General features: G+C 37.8%; 1 long non-coding RNA gene across 1 annotated transcript; it reads right to left on the minus strand.

The window, feature by feature from the left end:
• Positions 1-4,614: 4,614 nt before the first annotated feature.
• On the minus strand, positions 4,615-20,097 carry LOC118766845. The gene is made up of 2 exons (XR_005002755.1): positions 20,064-20,097; positions 4,615-4,703 (listed from the first exon to the last, which is right to left on the minus strand). It is a non-coding gene; the product is annotated as an uncharacterized LOC118766845 (long non-coding RNA).
• Positions 20,098-25,460: the final 5,363 nt, after the last annotated feature.

Consider the following 25,460-nt stretch of genomic DNA (forward strand, 5'->3'; position numbering starts at 1 on the left):
CTCAATAAAGCCAAGAGAAAAGATGTTTTATAAACACATTCTACCAGTATACGAAGTTTAAAATTTTTTAGTTACCTAGAAATTATGTTAAAAACTGCCGTTCAAACCGAAAAGATCCCAAAAGCCAGGTTTATAATTAAATGAACAACAGTCTCTGAGATAAGTAAGGCAACTCTTGATGTTACCCGTGGAATCAGGATAAATAATCGTTAAGAATAATATTTAAGTCCTTAGCCTGGCTCAGAAATAATTTAGAGAATATGGGATCGATAAGCAGGATCGGTTTAATTGTCCTCGATATTTATTTATTCATTTAGAAGTTCGATTTTTATTGTTTTATTGTTATCATTTGTATGAAAGCAAGTCAAAGTGAATCTTGTCTAGACTTGAAGACAGTGCGTCAAGGGAGATAACCTTGAGTACCGCAAACTGTTCACTTATGCTTTCCTCTGTCATATATATTATATTATATTATATCATATTATGTTATATTATATTATGTTATATTATATTATATCATATTATGTTATATTATATTATGTTATATTATATTATATCATATTATGTTATATTATATTATGTTATATTATATTATATCATATTATGTTATATTATATTATGTTATATTATATTATATCATATTATGTTATATTATATTATATTATATTACTAGCAGTATCGCCCGGCGTTGCTCGGGTTTGTAAGGGAAATAACTATATAAGCATTTTTAGAGAGTTATAGCCAAAAAATAGCAAAAAAATGCATTAAAAATGGAAAAAAAATTATGGTAAAGTTTTTTTAAAATCGTTGAATCATCGTAGACATTTTTAGAGAGTTACTTCCCTTATATAATAGCGAAAAAATGCATTAAAATGAAAAAAATGATGGTAATTTTTTTTTTAAATCGTAGACTCATCGTAGACGCGCGCTAATACCCAGAAGGGCTCGATATGAATCACGACTATAAGATACCCGGTTTTGGCTAAACTGCACCGCAAAATGTGGGAGTAGTTAGGAATCTAAATCGTAGGAGACAGACACACAACTTGACTTTTATATATAAAGATATTATATTATATTATATTATATTATATTGTACTAGCTGACCCCGTACCGTCAAAAATGACGGCTAATTGTAGTATTTTATATATAAATAAAGCACAAAAACAAAGTTTTTAGGGCATGTCTACAGATTCCCGCCCCACCGACTTTGGGTGACCATAACTTTAAGAAAAATGGATATTTTTTAATGAAATTTTCTAGGAATATGTGTTATATAATGTAGATTCAGAATATGCAAAATTTTTGGGGAAAAGTGTTTTAGGAGGGGTGGGATGGGGAGTTTCGGAAAATTCACCGACGTCCGCTTTAATTCGTCTTAACTTTCAAGAAATTCGATATTTTTTAATGAAATTTTCTACAAATATACCTCGGACTATTTAGATTCCGAGAACATAGGAATTTGGGGGTAAAACAATTGGGGGTTATTTTTCAGGACCCTTCCCCACTCGGGGCGGGGGTCGGTCAATATATACTTGGAAACGGAGTGGGGTGAGGTGGAAACCTCGGAAATTTCACCCACCCCCACCCCCATTGATCTTTTCACCATCACGATTTTCACTAAGGGAAAAAAAACAAAAATTTCCAATGAATCCGGGACGGATTTCTCTAACCTGACCCTGGAAAGATCAATGGGGTTGGGAGTGGAATTTCCGAGTATTCCACCTCATCTCACTCCGTTTTTCGGACTCCAAAAAGGGTTTTGTGTCATATTAGGATGCCACAAGAATTCATTCAACGAAAAAAAAAAATTTCCAATGACTCCGAGACCGGGGCGGGGGTTCCCCTTCGTCCCTTCTTTTCCGAACCAAAATAAGGGATTTGCAGCATATTAGGAGGTCAGGGTACTTGATTCCACGCAAAAAATCCGACTGAATTTTTTTTTTTCTTTGTGAAAATCGTGTGGGTGTTAATCTGAAAAATTACCTTATTTTTGAGGATCGTTCCCCACTCGGGGTTGTTTCGGAACAGGTCGCCCATATTTATTTCCTTTTCCCCGTTTTGTGCGTTTGTGCATCCGTAGATTTCTACTGAAGCAGGAAACTCGTTATGCTAAAAACACCAGCTAAAGGTCTAAACGTTTCTAACAGAAAGACATTGAATGGAATAATTCCCCGTTTGAACTTTTTTATTTACAAATATATTTGTGTGTGAGGACACTAAGAATAAGCATTCCACCCCTTTATGTTTTTTTTTCTCTCTCCATTTTGACAGGTATTTTTCTCATTTCATTTTTCACTCGGGCCTTCCAGATGATGTGGTGGTCATGGGGGACATGTTTCCATTATGCACTGACCATGACGGGCTAATTGACCGATTAAAAAGATATGGACTTTTAACTCAAGCTCATGTCTGCGAGTGTGGTCGCAATTGTTCCTTTGTTAAACCATCGCAGCACCGAGATAGATCTGCTTGGACGTGTGCACTGCTCTCGGCCATGTCGGAAAGGCCATGAGACATGGATCGTTCTTCTCTAAGAGCCACCTGTCCTTAGGTATAATAATACTGCACTTTCTGTATTGGTGGTCCATTGACGAACCACTAAAAACAATGATGCACGAACTTAATACTGCAAGTTGGTCCACTGTGGTGGACTGGGATAATTTCTGCCGAGACGTTTTAGCCAAAAACATTAACAATCCGGTTCTAATTGGCGGCCTTCATGTCGTGGTTGCCATTGACGAATCGAAATTTCTGCACCGGAAAAAACGGCGGGATGGGCATAAGGACGGCATTTTGGGTGAGATTGAATTGGACAATGGTACGAATTGCTTCCTTTCAGTATGCTCGGATAAACAGCCAGTCCATGGATACCTTGGAATCCATTATCCAGCAACATGTCCCACCCAGGTAGAAATAATTTCCACCGACGAATGGGCGACGGACCGTAATTTGCAAAAAAGGTTTCCGACATTTATCTGCGAACCATTCGATATCATTTGTTGAGGAAGCCAAAGGTGTCCACACAAACCATGTGCAAGGCACGTGGGGCGCATGCTAAGCGCAAATATCGACAAATTCATGGCACCTCTTCTCCAAGCTGTTCCCCACATATTTAATGGAGTTTATGTGGCAGAAGAGGTTCCCTCAGAAGAAAATCTGAACGTCTCCTTCTTCAAATTGCAGAACAAAGCACATTTTCAAAAATCATACATAACATACGCTAGATTTATTATTATTATTTTGCAAGACATTTTAGTTTTCGGAGATGTACTTGCATAGCAAGTGACCTGATCTGAGATCGTGTGCTGAAACGAAAACAATTGCAGCGTGGAAGGTGTTTGTAAGCCATTTAAGAAACACACAAAAGCCGTTCGATTCACTTCAACATTTAAGTTTAATTTGTCAAAATATTTTCGTCGCTTTAAGATCGCGACCTGTTCACTGACCAAGTCCGTGCTGCTTCTGAGAAAGTAACAGTTAGTTCGTTATATATATGTATGTATGTATGTATGTATGTATGTATGTATGTATGTATGTATGTATGCACGCATGTATGCATGCATGTATGTATGTATGTACGTACGTACGCCTGTGTGTATGTATGTATGTATGCATGCATGTATGTATGTACGTACGTATGCCTGTGTGTATGTATGTTTGTATGCATGCATGTACGTACGTACGCCTGTGTGTATGTATGTATGTATAATATGTATGTACGTACGTACGCCTGTGTGTATGTATGTTTGTATATATGTATGGATGTATGTATGCACGCATGTATGTATGTGCGTACGTACGCCTGTGTGTATGTATGTAAGTATGTGTGTGTATATGCACGCACACACACACTATAAACTTAAAGCTATAAACCTGTAGTGATGGATAGATGTAGACTGACCACTCATCACAACAATATCAAATTTCAACCCCCCCCCCCCCCCACCGAAACAAGGAAGTGATTTACGACCCTCACCCCCAAAACAAAACCCTAAAACCTATTATCAGTCATTAGTTTCCATTTTTAGTCCACTGCAATAATATGAACGACTTGTTCCGAAACCCCCCACCGAGTGGGGAACGGTCCTCAAAAGTAACCCCCAATTGTTTTGCCCCCAAATTCCTATGTTCTCGGAATCTAAATAGTTTTAGTTTTCATTTTGTAGAAATAGTTTAAGAGAAAGAAACTCAATCTTGTGTTTCATCAATGCATGATTGACCCATGACCCTGCAATTAAAGGCCAACATTTATAGAATGGCTCTTGAATAAACTTCATGATTTCTCTGAAGCAGCGAAAATTGGTCTTTTATGAACGAACAAGTGAGTAAGAAATGTTCTTTAATGTAACTTTCGAATTTAGCTTTAGTTATAAGTGGAAATAATCTTCAAATGTTTTTCATTAAATCGAAATCTTTTCCTTTCTTCTGTCTATATTTTTCCTCATTTTTCTACCATTTCCAATTCTTCAAACATTTGGAATTATTTTAAGGATTCTCCTTTTCTTTCAAGACATTTTCCCTTCAACTTTTGACTCGATTGAGTAATGGCTAATTTGAGTAATGGCTAATTTCAGTATTGGCAGAGTTTTGGGGTCAGAAATTTCCCCTTGGTTAAATTTCCCAAACAAAATAAACCTGAGGAATATAACCCATGACAAACCATTATCAAAATAGCCCCTTCTCAACCAATAATAAATCCCCTAATTATCCCTGCTAACGGGGATTTTCCCAATTTCTTTTTCACCAGGGTCTAACTTTTTCTCACGGCCCCTCCTTTCTCCTCTTTATCCCCATCCGGACCGATTTCACCCTTTTAAATTTTCTTTTCCTGAAGTAAGCATTTAAAAACGATGAGGGAAGTCTTTATGGTTAAAAAGAAAAATTATATTTTTAGAAGAAAAGGTGTGTGATATAAAGGAAAACCGAAAAAGCTTCTCTTAATATTTTTTAAGTTTGTGGGGCTGAGGTGGAAAAATAATTATGAACTTTAGAAAACAAATTTTTCATAAAATGTCCCCCATGACCACCACGTCATCTGGAAGGCCTGAGTGAAAAATGAAATGAGAAAAATCCCTGTCAAAACGGAGAAAAAAAGCACAAATATGGACGACTTGTTCCGAAACACCCCTCGAGTGGGGAACGGTCCTCAAAAATAACCCCCAATTGTTTTGCCCCCAGATTTCTATGTTCTCAGAATCTAAATAGTTGGAGGTATATTTGTAGACGGCGTCGAGCTGGCAGAAACGTTAGCACGCCAGGCGAAATGCGTAGCTGTATTTCGTCTGTCGTTAGGTTGTGAGTTCAAATTCCGCCGAGGTCGACTTTGCCTTTCATCCTTTCGGGGTCGATAAATTAAGTACCAGTTACGATACATTAAGTACCACTGGGGTCGATGTAATCGACTTAATACCTATGTCTGTCTTTGTCCCCTCTATGTTTTATCCCCTTGTGGGTAATAAAGAAATAGGTATATTTGTAGAGAATTTCATTAAAAAATATCAATTTTCTTGAAAGTGAAGACGAATTGAAGTGGACGTCGGTGAAGTTTCCGAAACTCCCTACTCCATTCCCTCCTAAAACACTTTCCCCTAAAAGTTCTGTATATTCTGAATCTTCATGATATAACACATATTCATAGAAAATTTCATTAAAAAATATCCATTTTTCTGAAAGCTATGATCACCCAAAGTCGTGGTGGTGGGGCAGGAATCGGAGCTACATTTTAGATGTCTGTGATTCCGAATATGCAAGAAACCACGTTTTCAAAATTTTAAATTCTATAAGCATATAGACACATGTCTAAAGCAGTGGTTTTCAACCAGGGTTCCACCAGTACAGTCCAGGGGTTCCGCAAAAAGTTACAAAAATCGACAGTAATTTTTAATTCTCCTGTGCAGATATGTGTGCATAAGACAATTAAATTATTGCACAGGGGTTCCTCAAGCCAGTGGAATGTTTCCTTGGGGTTCCGCTTCAGCAAAAAGTTTGAAAAGCACTGGTCTAAAGAGATGGATATGAATGCTTTCCTGGGGCTAAAAACAACAGTAACACCATCTTCTATAGGACCACCACATTTACTTGATAAATCTCTATATATATATATAAAGCTGAAGCTGTGTTCAGTGTATGGCAGGTTTGGTAGCCTTCAACTAACACTGTCTCCTCCAAGACCCTGCGGCGCAAGTTGACCAAAATTGAAAGTATGATAAAAGAAGGTTTGCTCTTCCTTCCGTAGAAGAAAAAATTCAGATCAGACGATGTTAACACCAAAAATTATTTACATCAAAAAGGTGCATTTTTTTCTATGAAAATCCCTTTTTTTTTTGTGATTTTTTGACTGCTGTGTCGCCATTTTTCGGTGTATTTCAACCAGAAAAATGTTCACTTAAACAAGCTACATAATGCAAAATTTTTACTTTTCAAAAATTCCAATTCTAAAGGGTCAAAACAAACCCGAGCAACTGCTAGTATATTTTATGAATAAATGGACAGAAATAAATAGATAGATAAATAAATGGATGAAAAAGTTTAAAATTGGAAGGGGGGGGGTGAAATTTGAGCCCCTTATTAAAATTTATAACATTAATTATTAAACATCAAATGTTTGTTCCTCATAAAATGGTGTTTATTTAATTTACATTAAATTATTATTTACGATTATTTAAGGCAAGAAAAACGCTAATTCTTTTCACTTTGATGTTTTCGTCTGTATTTAATTTTTATTTGCATATGTTCGTCAATTTGCTACAATCTCTCTAAACAGAATAAAAAATTTTAATTAGGAGTGAAATTTTAAAAAGTTGTTTTGTCTTTTTTTTCACATATTCGTAATCTCCGACATCTAAACCGTAGGAATCCGAAAGAAATTTTTTCAAAAAAAATGAATTTTTCAAGGACAGGTGCAAAACTGCATTAGCCTCCAAGAATCTGTAGTTATGCCATTTTTAGTTTAATAATTCTTGCCAAATTTTTTGGTGAAAAATCTATCTGCAACTATCATCCCTTGACTGCTTGTTTCCTTCAAAAGAATTTTAAAGTTTTCTTTCCTCCTTGTACGACTTAAGGCCACAAAGGGCTGGCCGTGACCAAATACAGAAGCTGTAGATTAAATACCAATTTTTTCGAAGCGACGTTTCCTTTCAATTGCGTTCTCCATTACTGAAACCAACCGAAATTCATGCGACTTGATGTTGTAAAAACTCCCTATTCAAAATTATTACATAAATTTCTTAGTATAATTAAATTAAGCGCATAGGCGTAGGAGCGGCTGTGTGGTAATAGCTTGCTTATGAACCACATGGTTCTGGGTTCAGTACCACTGCCTGACACCTTGGGCAAGTGTCTTCTACTATAGCCTCGGGCCGACCAAAGCCTTGTGAGTGGATTTGGTAGACGGAAACTGAAAGAAGCCCATCGTATATATATATATACATATATATATATATTATTGGTGAATTGAAGAAATGGAGCTGAACGCAGATTGAACAGAAATCGTTTTATTTCATTCTACAATAAACGATTTCTGTTCAATCTGCGTTCAGCTCCATTTCTCATATCACCAATATGTTTTAATTTCATTATCCGCACCAACGCACGTTTGCAACGCCAGATGGTTGTACCTCCAACCGTGCTGTTCATGATTTTGCTACTAAGGTATCGGTTAAACTTTTGATTAATCACTACTTATTCATCTTTCTTTTCACATATATATATATATTATTGGTGAATTGAAGAAATGGAGCTGAACGCAGATTAACAGAAATCTACATTCTATTAAAACGATTTCTGTTCAATCGGGCACCAGTTGGTAGTTTCAGGCTCCATTTCTTCAAACCAATGTTTTATTTCAATTATCCGCACCAACGCACGGTTGCAACCCAGATGGTTGTACCTCCAACCGTGCTGTTCACTGCTGTGATTTTTGCTACTAAGGTATCGGTTAAACTTTTGATTACCACTACAAGATATTCTCTTTCTATTTCACATATATATATTATATAGATATATATATATATATATATATATATATATATAATATATATATAGATATATTTATATATATATATATGTATGTGTGTGTATATGTTTGTGCGTCTGTGTTTGTCCCCCAACATCTCTTGACAACCGATGCTGGTGTGTTTATGTCCCCGTAACTTAGTGGTTCAGCAAAAGAAACCAATAGAATAAGTACGAGGCTTTAGAAAATAAGTCCTGGGATCGATTTGCTTGACTAAAGGTAGTGCTCCAGGATGGCCACAGTCAAATGACTGAAACAAGTGAAAGAATTAAAAGAAAAAAAAGAAATATATATATATGTGTGTGTGTGTGTGTGGTGGTTGTCCACTCCTTATGCAGAGTTTGACCACCTCCTGTACCTACTCCTCAGAACCATCATGGCATCTGATGTGGCTTTTTAAACCAGACAATGTTTTGAAAAGACACCCAATTTGATTGCACCTCTGATTTGGACCACCGAGAGCTGCAGTTAAGTTCTGATCTTTGTGGATCTTAAAATGTCTTCTGAGGCCTCCATTAGATTTGCAGACCTTCTGGCATACATTGCATTGAAAGGTGTGCACAGGCATATAGGCAGAACAGATATAATTGAATTGGATAGGGTCAACAAGAAGGGGTACGGTTGGACAGTTATTTGTAATCCCTCCGCATGTTTCCACACGACATTATTCTTCATAATTACAGGAATTTGATTATGCAATGGTTTACCTGTTTAATGGGATCCAGTTGTATTTCTTCAGATGATACTCAATTGCTGTCCCCATTAGTTACAAAACCTTTGACTTCGATGCTAACACAGCCATCTGCCTCTTTTGAATTTAGTAGACACTCAATTTTATTTTCACAATTGACCAATGCCCAAATCTAAACTTGGAAATAGTTTGTAATACCTATTTCTTTACTACCCACTAGGGGCTAAACACAGAGGGGACAAACAAGGACAGACAAACGGATTAAGTCAATTATATCCACCCCAGTGCGTAACTGGTACTTTATTTATCGACCCCAAAAGGATAGCCGACCTCGGCGGAATTTGAACTCAGAACGTAGTGGCAGACGAAATACCTATTTCTTTACTACCCACAAGGGGCTAAACACAGAGGGGACAAACAAGGACAGACAAAAGGATTAAGTTGATTACATCGACCCCAGTGCGTCACTGGTACTTAATTTATCGACCCCGAAAGGATGAAAGGCAAAGTCGACCTCGGTGGAATTTGAACTCAGAACATAGCGGCAGACGAAATACCGCTAAGCATTTTGCCTGGCGTGCTAATGTTTCTGCGAGCTCGCCGCCTTTAGTAGTTTGTAATACCATCGGCTATTTGGTAATTCTAAGGTTGAACAAGCTCTATTTTGTACCTTCCTACATTCCTGATGGAATACACCTTAAATATATTTACCAAAATTACATAAAAATATCTTGAAATACTTAAAGAGTAAATTTATTCAATAGAATCGCCATTGGCTTCAACCACAGCCTCCAGACAACTTTGAAATCTCCTGCAACTCTTTTGGACAGTTTCCTTGTTTAAGTTAGTGAATGCTGCCATAATCCTTGCCCTCAGTTCATCTTTGGTGTTACAAGGAGTTTTGTTGGTCTCTCGCTCAAATGAGCCCCACACATAATAATCGAGGGGTTTGCAGTCTGGGGTGTAAGGTGGCTAGATGTTAGGGGTGATGTGGTCACAGAAATCGTCTGACTGCCATGACTGGGTTCTCCTGCTTGTGTGGCATGGTGCAGAGTCCTGTTGCCAGACATAGGGTCTTCCAGCAGCCGCCCTCTTGACCCAGGGCAGCACTACCTCCTCCAGACACTTGATGTAAGTCTCCATGTTGAGTCTGAAGTTGTGTGGGAAGATGCATTGACGTATAATGTTGCCATCACTATAAATCACTCCAAACACCATGATGTTGACTGGATGTTTGTTTTTTATCACTCGGTATTCTCTGAATATTTAATAACTTCCATAACTTTACAAATAATTGCATGAAATTTTGATAAAATGTGAAAAGAGAGGGAAAATGTTAAATAATTAATTTCCATAATGTCCTTTATATTGTATCCAAATCTCATGCATTTATTTGTTAAAAATTGAAACCCATTGGTGACTTTTGGGACACCCGTCTGTGCATGTATATATATATACAACGGAGTGGTTGGCGTTAGGAAGGGCATCCAGCTGTAGAAACACTGCCAGATAAGACTGGAGCCTGGTGCAGCCTTCTGGCTTCCCAGATCCCCAGTCGAACCGTCCAACCCATGCTAGCATGGAGAACGGACGTTAAACGATGATGATGATGATGATGATGATGATATATATATATATATTATATATATATATATATATATATATTATATATATATATATATATAATATAAAGTTAATCCAAACAAGAAAACAAAAAAACACAACAATGCAAGGACATGGAACAAATAAAGTATTATTGGACGCTCAGGAAAGAAGGGAAGAAGGAGGGTTTAACGTTTCGAGCGGAGCTCTTCGTCGGAAACATAGGAGAAGGAAAGATCCCAAGAAGGGAAGACAGAGGAAAAAAAATCGCCATGTATATAAATGATGGGCTTCTTTTAATTTTTGTCTACCAAATCCACCAACAAAGCTTTGGTTAGCCCCAAATGATACCAGAAGGCACACATTAAGACTGAACCTGAAAGCACAGGGCTGACAAGCAAGCTTCTTTACCACACAACTATGCCTGCATTCTGGAAAGCCAGCCATAGTGACCTTCACCGTTTGGAACAAATGGAAGTAACCTACATAATGGAAATGCCTTAGAAGACACACAATAGAGTTATTAGCATTGTTTACATGTAACGATGACTAAGATTAATTAAACTGACTTAATTAAGTGTTTTATAGTGCCTTTCATAATTATATATATTGTATATGTATGGGCATGGATGTGTGGTGATATATATATGTAGGCGCAGGAGTGGCTGTGTGGTAAGTAGCTTGCTAACCAGCCACATGGTTCCGGGTTCAGTCCCATTGCGTGGCACCTTGGGCAAGTGTCTTCTACTATAGCCTCGGGCCAACCAAAGCCTTGTGAGTGGATATGGTAGACGGAAACTGAAAGAAGCCTGTCGTATATATGTATATATATATATGTATGTGTGTGTGTCTGTGTCTGTGTTTGTCCCCCTAGCATTGCTTGACAACCGATGCTGGTGTGTTTACGTCCCCGTCACTTAGCGGTTCGGCAAAAGAGACTGATAGAATAAGTACTGGGCTTACAAAGAATAAGTCCTGGGGTCGATTTGCTCAACTAAAGGTGGTGCTCCAGCATGGCCGCAGTCAAAATGACTGAAACAAGTAAAAGAGTAAAAGAGTAATTCAAAGAAATTCCAACTCTGTTTTTTATGTTTTATTTATATTCTTTATAATATTAATGTAGAATATAAAATATATAGTATAAATAATATATATATAGTAAAATGAAATGAAGTATTGATTGTCTTATTGAATGGATGAAATATTGAATATAAAATATTAAGGGACTAGTATACTTTCTTGCATTTAAGCAGTCATCAAGGTCCCAGGTTGTGACAGGAGTGTATATATATATATATATACACACACATACACATACTTATATATACATATATATAAACATATATATATATATATGCACATATATATATATATGTGTGTGTGTGTACATAAATATATTTATATATGCATACACACACACGCATACATATGTATGTGTACATGTGTATGTATGTATGTATATATATATATATATATATATAATATCAATACACACACACACACACAAATATATGTGCACACACATTCATAAGCTAAAAATATTGACTCAAAGGAGCTACTGTCAAACAGAAAATTTTCATTTCTAACTTGGCATTCCAAGAGATAATAAAACCTTTATGATAAGTCAAGGAACGATGATTTTATCTGATTCATACATGCATCCATGTGTGTGTGTGTGTGACCTGTGGGTATGAATGTATGCACATCTGTGTGTATGTGTATGTATATATATATATATATATATATCGGTCAATGCCAGCGCTGCCTTGACTGGCTCCAGTGCCAGTGGCACATAAAAAGCACAATCTGAACGTGACCGATGCCAGCGCCACCTTAGCTGGCTTCCGTGCTGGTGGCACGTTAAAAGCACCAACCGTTCGTGGCCGATGCCGGCCCCCCCTAGCACCTGTGCAGGTGGCACGTAAAAAGCACCCACTACACTCGCGGAGTGGTTGGCGTTAGGAAGGGCATCCAGCTGTAGAAACACTGCCAGATCAGACTGGGCCTGGTGTAGCCTTCGGGCTTCCCAGACCCCGGTCAAACCGTCCAACCCATGCTAGCACGGAAAACGGACGTTAAACGATGATGATGATGATGATGATGATGATGATGATATATCTAGTTTAACATCCATTTTCCATGCTGGCATGTGTTGAACAGTTCGACTGAGAACTGGTGAGCCAGAAGGCTGCACCAGGCCCCAATCTGATCTGGCAGTGTTTCTACAGTTAGATGCTCTCCCTAACGCCAACCACTCTGAGAGTGTAGTGGGTTCTTTTTTTCGTGCCACCGGCACAGAAGCCAGAGGTGGCTGGCATCGATCATGTTTGGATGGTGCTTTTACGTGCAACCGGCATGGGAGCCAGTCAAGGTGATGCTGGCATTGGCCACCAGCACAGGAGCCAGTCAGGACAAGGAAGCTGGCATTGACCACATTCGGATGGTGCTTTTTACATGCCACTTGCATATATATATATATATATATATATATATATACGTGAAGGCGCATGGCTCAGTGGTTAGAGCGTTGAGCTTACGATCGTGAGGTTGTGAGCTCGAATCCCGGACCGGGCTGCATGTTGTGTTCTTGAGCAAGACACTTTATTTCACGTTGCTCCAGTTCACTCAGCTGTAGAAATGAGTTGCGACGTCACTGGTGCCAAGCCGTATCGACCTTTGTCTTTCCCTTGGATAGCACTGGTGGTGTGGAGAGGGGAGGCTGGTATGCATGGGCGACTGCTGGTCTTCCATAAAAAACAACCTTGCCCGGACTTGTGTCTAGGAGGGTAACTTTCTAGGTGCAATCCCATGGTCAGTCATGACCGAAGGGGGTCACAAAAAAAAAATATATATATATAGGCGCAGGAGTGGCTGTGTGGTAAGTAGCTTGCTAACCAACCACATGGTTCCGGGTTCAGTCCCACTGCGCGGCATCTTGGGCAAGTGTCTTCTGCTATAGCCCTGGGCCGACCAATGCCTTGTGAGTGGATTTGGTAGACGGAAACTGAAAGAAGCCTGTCGTATATATGTATATATATATATGTGTGCGTATGTGTTTGTGTGTTTGTGTTTGTCCCCCAGCATCGCTTGACAACCGATGCTGGTGTGTTTACCTCCCTGTCACTTAGCGGTTCGGCAAAAGAGACCGATAGAATAAGTACTGGGCTTACAAAGAATAAGTCCCGGGGTCGATTTGCTCGACTAAAAGGCGGTGCTCCAGCATGGCCGCAGTCAAATGACTGAAACAAGTAAAAGAGTAAAAGAGTAAAAGAGTATATATATATATATATATACACACACACACACATAAAGTAAGAAACTGAGGAAAAGCGATCCATCAAAGGGGTGTGTAAAACATCCAATTCACTGGTACATCAGTTGGATACCATAAAAATATTGGTATAATTCAATTATAAAAATAAATTAAATATAGAGAAATTCTATTGACATTATATACACTTTATATATATGCATAATAGCTGTGTGGTAAGTAGCTTGCTTACCAGCCACATGGTTCTGGGTTCAGTCCCACTGCGTGGCACCTTGGGCAAATGTCTTCTACTATAGCCTCGGACTGACCAAAGACTTGTGAGTGGATTTGGTAGACGGAAACTAAAAGAAGCCCGTCGCATATGTGTGTACATGTTTGTGTGTCTGTGATTGTCCCCCCCCCCTAACATCACTTGACAACTGATGCTGGTGTGATTATGTCCCTGTAACTTAGCGGTTCGGCAAAAGAGTTTGATAGAATAAGTCCTGGGGGTCGATTTGCTCGACTAAAGGCGGTGCTCCAGCATGGCTGCAGTCAAATGACTGAAACAAGTATAAGAGTAAAAGAGTATAATTTCTATATACATAATTTGTGTGTGTGTGTGTGTGTGTGTGTGTACATAAATATTTATTCTTTTACATGTTTCAGTCATTTGACTGCGGCTATATATGTGTATGTATGTATATGTGGTGGTGGTGGTGATGGCAGCAATGGTGGTGGCGTAATGATGATGGTTATGTAATGTCTAGTAATGATGATGATGATGATGATGAAAAAAATTGAGAAAACCTGTTAAAGAAAGAATGCTTTCTTTATTTATTTATTTATTTACTTAATTGCAGTCACAAACAGTGGCAAGACACTTTCCATATATGGACATAGATAGAGAGAAAGAAATTAGAGAGGTGGCCATGGGGGTGGGGGTGGAATGGAGTGGGGGGGGAGGTAGGGCAGACAGATTAGAATCGGGTTGAACTATATTTCTGAATAGGGTTACTGTTACTTTGGAAGAATCTTAGAATCTTGGGTGGGGAGGGGGGAAGGTGGTGGTGGGGGGGGGGGGGGTCAGAGAGGCAGCAGGTTTTTCGGCAGCAACAGAGTAATGGTTAATGAAGTGAGATTTATTCCGCAGCAATATCTACGTACATTTCTAAGCTTACACACATATATAATATACATTATATATATGTGTGGTGTGGTGTGTGTATGATGGAGGCTGAAAGAATCCCATCGTGTGTTTGTGTGTGGCAAGCTGGCAGAATCGTTAGCGCGCCGGGTGAAATACTTAGCAGTATTTCGTCCGCCGCTCCGTTCTGAGTTCAAATTCCGCCGAGGTCGACTTTGCCTTTCATCCTTTCGGGGTCGATAAATTAAGTACCAGTTACGCACTGGGGTCGATGTAATCGACTTAATCCGTTTGTCTGTCCTTGTTTGTCCCCTCTATGTTTAGCCCTTTGTGGGCAATAAAAAAAAACCATCGTGTGTGTATGAGAGAAACTGAAAGAATCCCATCGTGTGTGTGTGTGTATGACAGAAACTGAAAGAATACTGTCGTGTGTGTGTGTTTGTGTGTCTGTCCCCCACCATCGTTTAACAACCGATGTTGGTGTATTGATGTCCCCGTAACTTAGCCGTTCAGCAAAAGAGACCGATAGAATAAGTAGTAGGCTTACAAAGAAAAAGTCCTGGGGTGACGTGTTCAGTTAAAAGTGGTGCTCCAGCATGGCCACAGTCAAATGACTGAAACAAATAAAAGAAGAAAAAGAAAAGAAATACATATGCACACACACACATACACAAATATATATATACACACACACATGTATATACATATATATATATATATATTAAGGTATGTAGAAAAATACAACATGGACAAGAACGTATAACTCTTAGAAGACGATACAATAAACACAGACAGGACATTCGAAGCCCTCAGTCTTCAGTCAAGAACCGGATCATCGTAGTAATTTCGGCTGATTAATCTTGAGATTACTAGATCACGGCCAGCCCTCCAAGAAAAACTAAGCAACGAGCATTAGAAAAACTAAGCTGGGAGCGTAGATTTCCTGGAAGAAGGATCGAATGCATACGAACACCGGGACAGCAAAAGGGACGAATATAAAAGGCAAAAAACAATAATGGAATACAGAAACATGAAATACAGAAGCATTAACGGTGAAAACAACAAGTGTCTTACGACTGATAACAAGCAAGCAAATTTTCTCTGGCGCATTGGAAAGGAGCCTTATCGGCGATGCCTTGGCGGCGGACGATATATATACAAATGTAGTACAAATGTCTTGTTTCCTAAAGTTTTGAATTAAAATCTTAGTCACAATTTATGTTCCGAACACCAGTTTAATGATAACAAAGTTATTTTACTAAATTCTTTGTTATATTTAAAATTAACTGAAAGAAACACAGAGCATCTCAACAGAAATACAATAACAAAAGGGTTAAAATATATAATAGAGAAACAATTCTTAATCCTTTTGATACCAACCTGGTTGAAACCGCCTCTGGCTCTGTAGTACAAATGTCTTGTTTTCATAAGTTCTGAATTTAAATCTTCCACCAAACACTAACACTTCCACCTAACACTAGCTTAATGATAACCAAATTATTTTACTAAATTCTTTGTTATATTTAAAATAATTGAGAGAAAAACAGAGCATCTCAAAATAAATACAGTAACGAAAGGGTTAAATATCACATACAGTCTAGCAAATGTGGTTTTCATTACATCTATTTCATTATAGTCGTGGCCAATGCAAGTGTCACATTACCAGCACATAAACGGTAACCTTTAAATGTTGGGTGATTTGCTGTGCTTGAGAAGATCTTGTTAAGCCAAGTGAAATTGTAGTCATGACTGAAGCCAGTGATGTCTGACTGGCAGATAAAAATCACCATTTGAGCATTGGGCTTCACGGAGGCAGTGGCAGGCGAGTGAGACCTTTGGTGATATGGTTGTACTTGAGAAGACCTGATAAGCCAGGTGAGATCATTGTCATGGCCGATGCAGGTGTCACTTCAATGGCACCCATGCCAGTGACACATAGAGAGCACCCACCACACTCTTGCAGTGGTTGGTGTTAGGAAGGGCATCCAGCCATAGAAACCATCAGATTGGGACCTGGTGCAGCTCCCTGCTTACCAGTTCTCAGTAAAACTGTCCAATCCATGCCAGCATCGAAAGCAGACATTGAATGATGATGATGATTTGAAGAGCAGGTAGAATTGTTTGTATGCCAGACAAAATGCTTAATGGTATTTCATTTATCAAAGGCGGCAAGCTGGCAGAAACAGTAGCACATCGGGCGAAATGCTTAGCGGTATTTCGTCTGCCGCTACGTTCTGAGTTCAAATTCCGCCGAGGTCGACTTTGCCTTTCATCCTTTCGGGGTCGATTAAATAAGTACCAGTTACGCACTGGGGTTGATATAATCAACTTAATCCGTTTGTCTGTCCTTGTTTGTCCTCTCTGTGTGTAGCCCCTTGAGGGTAGTAAAGAAATAGGTATTTCGTCTGCTGCTACGTTCTGAGTTCAAATTCCGCCGAGGTCGACTTTGCCTTTCATCCTTTCGGGGTCGATTAAATAAGTACCAGTTACGCACTGGGGTCGATGTAATCGACTTAATCCCTTTGTCTGTCCTTGTTTGTCTCTTCTGTGTTTAGCCCCTTGTGGGTAGTAAAGAAATAGGTATTTCATTTATCTTTACATTCTGAGTTCAAATTTCACTGAGATCAACTTTGCTTTTCATCCTTTCGGGGTCAATAAAATGAGTACCAGTGAAACATTAGGGGGTCTATGTAATTTATTCATCTCATCCCACAAAATTGCTGGCCTTGTGCTAAAATAGAAAATCAATATATTTGATTCGCTTGTTAAGGCCGCAAACAGGAAGAAATGTTAGCATAGAGGGTGAAATACTTCGTGGTATTTCATCTGTCTTTTCATTTTGAGTTCAGATTCCACTGAGGTCGATTTTGCCTTTCATCCTTTTGATAAAATAGGTATCGGTTGACCGCTGGGAGTCGTGTAATCAGCTTTCCCCTCCCCTCAAAATTTCAGGCTTTGTGCCTACTTTAGAAGGGAATATATATTTAATTTACTTATAGATATATGAAATATATAAACTGTGTGAAATAGTAAATATATAGAAACACATTTAGTTTATTGTTGGGTCATTCATGTCTTAAGAACACAGCGTCTTGACCCTTACGTCTTGACCCTTACGTCTTGACCCTTACGTCTTGACCCTTACGTCTTGACCCTTACGTCTTACTTCTAACCCTTGTTCCATTCACCATAACCAACCCAATAATGAAAACCCCATTAAACAAATATAACACAACCCACACATGGCATATTCTATGTAATTGTTGCCCAAGAACATGGCACAGCACATAACAGAGATGTCCATACACAACCACCAACTTACACATTAATGTAATTCAATACACCTTCTACAATACAATCACCACCTAACACTACAGCACATACCACAATACCCATAACACACACATCATCTCATTTCCATCTCTCATCATCTGACTTGTCACTCATCTACCTTCACTCATCATTTGACTTCTCACTCAGCTCCCTTCACTCATCACCTGACTTCTACTCTATACCATCTACAATCACTCAACACCTGACTTCTCCCTCAACTACCTTCACTCATCATTTGACTTCTCACTCAGCTCCCTTCACTCATCACCTGACATCTACTCTATACCATCTACCTTCACTCAACACCTGACTTCTCCCTCATCTACCTTCACTCATCATTTGACTTCTCACTCAGCTCTCTTCACTCAACACCTGACTTCTCCCTCATCTACCTTCACTCAATACCTGACTTCTCCCTCATCTACCTTCACTCATCATTTGACTTCTCACTCAGCTCCCTTCACTCATCACCTGACATCTACTCTATACCATCTACCTTCACCCAACACCTGACTTCTCCCTCATCTACCTTCACTCATCATTTGACTTCTCACTCAGCTCCCTTCACTCATCACCTGACTTCTACTCTATACCATCTACCTTCACTCAACACCTGACTTCTCCCTCATCTACCTTTACTCATCATTTGACTTCTCACTCAGCTCCCTTCACTCATCACCTGACATCTACTCTATACCATCTACATTCACTCAACACCTGACTTCTCCCTCATCTACCTTCACTCATCGTTTGACTTCTCACTCAGCTCCCTTCACTCATCACCTGACTTCTACTCTATAGCATCTACCTTCACTCAACACCTGACTTCTCCCTCATCTACCTTCACTCATCATTTGACTTCTCACTCAGCTCCCTTCACTCATCACCTGACTTCTACTCTATACCATCTACAATCACTCAACACCTGACTTCTCCCTCATCTACCTTCACTCATCATTTGACTTCTCACTCAGCTCCCTTCACTCATCACCCAATTTCTACTCTATACCATCTACCTTCACTCAACACCTGACTTCTCCCTCATCTACCTTCACTCATCATTTGACTTCTCACTCAGCTCCCTTCACTCATCACCTGACTTCTACTCTATACCATCTACCTTCACTCAACACTTGACTTCTCCCTCATCTACCTTCACTCATCATTTGACTTCTCACTCAGCTCCCTTCACTCATCACCCAACTTCTACTCTATACCATCTACCTTCACTCAACACCTGACTTCTCCCTCATCTACCTTCACTCATCATTTGACTTCTCACTCAGCTCCCTTCACTCATCACCTGACTTCTACTCTATACCATCTACCTTCACTCAACACTTGACTTCTCCCTCATCTACCTTCACTCATCATTTGACTTCTCACTCAGCTCCCTTCACTCATCACCTGACTTCTACTCTATAGCATCTACCTTCACTCAACACCTGATTTCTCCCTCATCTACCTTTACTCCTCATTTGACTTCTCACTCAGCTCCCTTCACTCATCACCTGACTTCTACTCTATACCATCTACCTTCACTCAACACCTGACTTCTCCCCATCTACCTTCACTCAACACCTAACTTCTCCCTCATCTACCTTCACTCATCATTTGACTTCTCACTCAGCTCCCTTCACTCAACACCTGACTTCTCCCTCATCTGCCTTCACTCATCATTTGACTTCTCACTCAGCTCCCTTCACTCATCACCTGACTTCTACTCTATACCATCTACCTTCACTCAACACCTGACTTCTCCCTCATCTACCTTCACTCATCGTTTGACTTCTCACTCAGCTCCCTTCACTCATCACCTGACTTCTACTCTATGCCATTTACCTTCACTCAACACCTGACTTCTCCCTCATCTACCTTCACTCAACACCTGACTTCTCCCTCATCTACCCTCACTCATTATTTGACTTCTCACTCAGCTCCCTTCACTCATCACCTGACTTCTCCCCCAGCTTCCCACTCTCTACACTTAACATCCCACTCATCTACCCTCCCTCATCACCTGACCTCTCCCTCATCAACTTTCCCTCATCACCTGTCCCCCACTCAATACCATCTACCAACATTGCTCCACCCAAAAAGCCATATTCTACAGCTCTGTATTTCCTTAGTTTATCTTGCAAGATAAATACTATTGTGACCATCGTTGGCATAATGGAAGATTAAATTATTTCATTTAATTCGAGATAACATTGCACAAGATAATGTGAGACAATGTTACATTGAATGTTGCAGATATAATTATACAATAAAACTTTTACTGTCTGATGAAGTCGGACAATATACAGATAATAATGTTGAATCTATCTTTGGTACATTATTAAAAATAGAGATCTACCTTTCAAGTAAATACTGTACATCAAAATTTTATACACTGTATGGTGAAAAGAATATATACTGTCTATTAAATCTTTATATATAAAAGTCAAGTTGTGTGTCTGTCTCCTTCGATTTAGATTCCTAACTACTCCCACATTTTGCGGTGCAGTGTAACCAAAAGCGGGTATCTTATAGTCGTGATTCATATCGAGCCCTTCTAGGTATTAGCACGCATCTACGATGAGTCTACGATTTAAAAAATAATTTAGCATCATTTTTTTTCATTTTAATGCATTTTTTCGCTATTATATAAGGGAAGTAACTCTCTAAAAATGTCTACGATGAGTCAACGATTTAAAATAAAATTTACCATCATTTTTTTTCCATTTTTAATGCATTTTTTTGGCTATTTTTTGGCTATAACTCTCTAAAAATGCTTATATAGTTATTTCCCTTACAAACCGAGCAACGCTGGCGATACTGCAAGTTATTTATAATCCATAAACAATATATATATATATCTGTGTATATATTTCTATATATATATATATATACCACCGCCACGACAACATCAATTTCTTCGTCCGCCATAAAGGCATTTTTTTCCAAATACGCCAGCTAAGCTAAGTTGAACTGTCTAAAGTCGTAAGACACCCGCTGTTTTTGTCCTGTTATTACCATTATTGTTTTTTGTATTTATATTCGTGTGGCATCGTCCATTTTTCTGTCCTTGTTTCGTATACATTCGATCCTTTTTCCAAGAAATCTAATGCTTGTAGCTTAGTTTTTCCTTGGGGCTGGCTGGATTGGAGCAATCTCAAGATTAATCAGCCGAAATTGCGAGGATGATCTGGTTCTTGGCTGAAGATTAGAGGCTTCGAATGACCCGTCCGTTTTTTGTGTCGTCTCTTTGATTGTTTTGCGTTCTTGTCCCATTTTGTATTTTTATATATATTTTTTATACATATATATATATTTGTGTGTGTGTGTATACATATATATATATATATATATATATGTGTATACATATATATATATGGCCTCCGTGCTGTGGGCACGTAACAAACACCATCCGATCGTGGCCGTTCGCCAGCCTCATCTGGCACCTGTGTCGGTGGCACATAAAAACACCATCCGAGCGTGGCCGTCTGCCAGCCTCGTCTGGCACCTGTGTCGGTGGCACATAAAAAAAACACCATCCGAGCGTGGCCGTTCGCCAGCCTCGTCTGGCACCTGTGTCGGTGGCACATAAAATCACCCACTACACTCTCGGAGTGGTTGGCGTTAGGAAGGGCATCCAGCTGTAGAAACACTGCCAGATCTGACTGGCCTGGTGCAGCCTTCGGGCTTGCCAGACCCCAGTTGAACCGTCCAACCCATGCTAGCATGGAAAGCGGACGTTAAATGATGATGATGATATATATATACATATATATATACACATACACACTTATATATTCCCTCCCAGTCATTTCAAAATGTAACCACATGTGAATCGTTGGTGATATTTTTCCTCCATCTTCCTTTTCTTTTGGACTTTCCTCTCTTTCTGAAGAAGAGCGTCTGCTCGAAACGTTAAACCATCTTTCTTTCCTTCCCTGAGCATCTGCTAATACTTTACATGTACTATGTCCCCACGTTGTTGTTTTTTGGGGATTTACTATATGCATATATATATATATATATATACATCAAGATGTAGGACAAGATATTGTGATAGCCTGGGCTTCAGAGGCCCACGGCTCTTCAATATCCTCCCGAAGAACCTGAGGGACCTGCATGGTGTAGATGCGGATGTCTTTAAAGTAGGACTGGATCTCTTCCTGTCAGGTGTCCCGGATGAACCAACTTCACGGCAGGAGGTGCAGATGAGGGCAGCTGCATCGAACTCTCTCATGCATCAGATGGCGTTTGCTAAAAAGCATCCGTGAGGTAAAAACCATGTAGCAAACCAAATGGCGGTGCCCCAGCATGGTCACAGCTCATTAGCTGAAACTGCAAAAATCAAAATCAAAATCATATATATATATATATATATATAATATATATATATATTATATTATATTAAATTAGAGATAAAACCACTATTAGGCAAATCAAACAGTGAAAAACATAAGCCAATACATAAAATTAATTTTGAAATATAAAAGTTAAAATTTAAAAATTTAAAAATTATTTAAATAATTTAAACTTATAAATTATAAATTATATATACAAATATATATATATATGTATGTATATTTTTATATTTATATATTATTTTATTTATTAATTAATTAATTAATTTATTTATTTATTTTTATTATTATATAAATATCAAAAGTATTAAAAGTTTAATAAAAGATAAAGAGTAAAACACTACGATCGTTTCATGGCTGTACCAATTTGAATAACAATAATTTAAATTCAATTAATAATTCGAATTACAGTCAATCTTCAGGTTAATTGAAATATTTTAAAAATAATCAGAAATATTTAAACAATATTTTTAATATAATAATTTTACTTATAATAAACTCTATAATATATATTTATTTATAGAGATTATTTTAGATCTTAATTATAATATTTATATACATTTATATATTTTCATTGATAATTTATATATAATAGTCATTTTAAAAAAAAATATTTATGTAATTAGATATAGACTATTACCAATATTAGATTATTGGTGGGTTTCTTACCTTAAAAATTAAAATTAATATTTAACATTATAATCGATTTTGATATAATCATAATAGTTAAGTTTTAAGTTTCTAGTTTGATAATGGAGTTTATTATAAGTAAAATTATTATATTAAAAATATTGTTTAAATATTTCTGATTATTTTTAAAATATTTCAATTAACCTGAAGGCTGACTGTAACCATAATTCGAATTATTAATTGAATTTAAATTATTGTTATTCGAATTGGTACAGCCATGAAACGGTCGTAGTGTTTTACTCTTTATCTTTTATTAAACTTTTAATACTTTTGATATTTATATAATAAAAAATAATAAATAAATAAATTAATTAATTAATAAATAAAATAATATATAACTCTAAAAATATACATACATATATATATATATATATTTGTATATATATATTTAAAATTTATAAGTTTAAATTATTTAAATAATTTTAAAGTTTTTTAAATTTTAACTTTTATATTTTAAAATTAATTTTATGTATTGGCTTATGTTTTTCATTGTTTGATTATATAATAGTGGTGTTATCTCTAATTTAATATAATATAATATAATATATTTATACTATAAAATTGGATTTAATCCTAAATCTAATTCTTCTCTGTAAGTTTGGATTTATTCCCTAATATTATTATTATATATATATATATATATATATATATATATACATATACACAAAGGGCTTCTTTCATTTTCCATCTACTGAATCCACTTGCAAAGCTTTGATTGGCTTGAGGCTATAGAAGACTAGTCGATGACCCTTGCCCGAGGTGCCATGCAGTGGGATTGCACCTGGAACCATGTGGCTGGGGAGCAAACTTCTTAATACGCAGAATCATTGCAAGGAATATGTTTATTGTTTTGTTTCTTTATTAAGATGGAATTAATTGTTGAAGAAGAATGAGTCCTGACTTTCCTATATTGGAGTATCTGAATTTCTCTTTTTTTTTTTACCTGCAGAGAGAAAGGGGGAGAGACAGAGGGGGGGATGGAGTGGGAGAGAGAGAGAGAGAGAGAGAGAGAGAGAGAGAAAGGGTGGAAAGAGATAGACAATTTGAGAGATTAGAAAACAAAGAGATAAAAAGACAGAAAGAAAATGAGAGAGAGAGAGAGAGAGTGAGAGAGATGAAATAGGTAGATAGAAGGGGAGAGAGAGTGAGAAAACCAGAGATCGACAGAGACACAGAAAAGTAAAGAGAGAGAGAAAGAGAGAGAGAAGGAGGGAGAGAGAGATAAAAGCATAAAAACATATAAAATAGATAAGAGACAGACAGACAGACAGATGGTGATAGTGTAACACTGTTTCTCGGTAACATATAGCTACAGATGGTCGGGAGAGAAAGAGGGAGAGAGAGAGAGAGAGAGAGAGAGAGTGCACGAGCAGAGGAATAGTGAGAGGGATAGACAGGAAGACAAACAGAGAGAGAGAGAGAAATGTCATTTGAGTGAGGGTGGGTGGAGGTGGAGCAAGGGTTGGGATCAGATAATATTACCAAAAAATAAATGGCATCACATGTTAAAGAAATACGGATGGATTGATGGGTTCTGACTGGGATGGTTCCCTCTGGAAGTTGCACGGAAGAGTTCAAAGAAATAGGTCATGTAAATAGGGAGGCAGAGGAGAGACATGTATTGTAGAGGAATGGTTAGGGTTTTTAAGGGTTGTTTTGTAGGGGACATGCCAGATGTGTAGGGAGCTGACACTGTATTGAGTGACAAACTGTTTCTGTCTGCTTGTTTCTCTCTCTCTCTCTCTATCTATCTATCTGTCTATCTATTTGTCTATCTATCTGTCTATCTATGTATCTATCTATCTATCTATCTATCTATCTATCTATCTATCTATCTATCTATCTACCTACCTACCTGTCTGTCTGTCTGTCTGTCTATCTATCTATCTATCTATCTATCTATCTATCTGTCTGTCTATCTATCTATCTATCTGTCTATCTATCTATCTATCTATCTATCTATCTATCTATCTATCTATATCTATCTATCTGTCTGTCTGTCTATCTATCTATCTATCTATCTATCTATCTATCTATCTATCTATCTGTCTATCTGTCTATCTATCTATCTGTCTGTCGATCTATCTATCTATCTATCTGTCTATCTATCTGTCTATCTATCTATCTATCTATCTATCTATCTATCTATATCTATCTATCTGTCTATCTATCTATCTATCTGTCTGTCTATCTATCTATCTATCTATCTATCTATCTATCTATATCTATCTATCTGTCTATCTATCTATCTATCTATTTGTCTATCTATCCGTCTATCTATGTATCTATCTATCTATCTATCTATCTATCTATCTATCTATCTGTCTATCTGTCTATCTATCTATCTGTCTGTCGATCTATCTATCTATCTA

The sequence above is a fragment of the Octopus sinensis genome, linkage group LG18 (genome assembly GCF_006345805.1).
Source record: "Octopus sinensis linkage group LG18, ASM634580v1, whole genome shotgun sequence".
Lineage (NCBI taxonomy): Eukaryota > Metazoa > Mollusca > Cephalopoda > Octopoda > Octopodidae > Octopus > Octopus sinensis.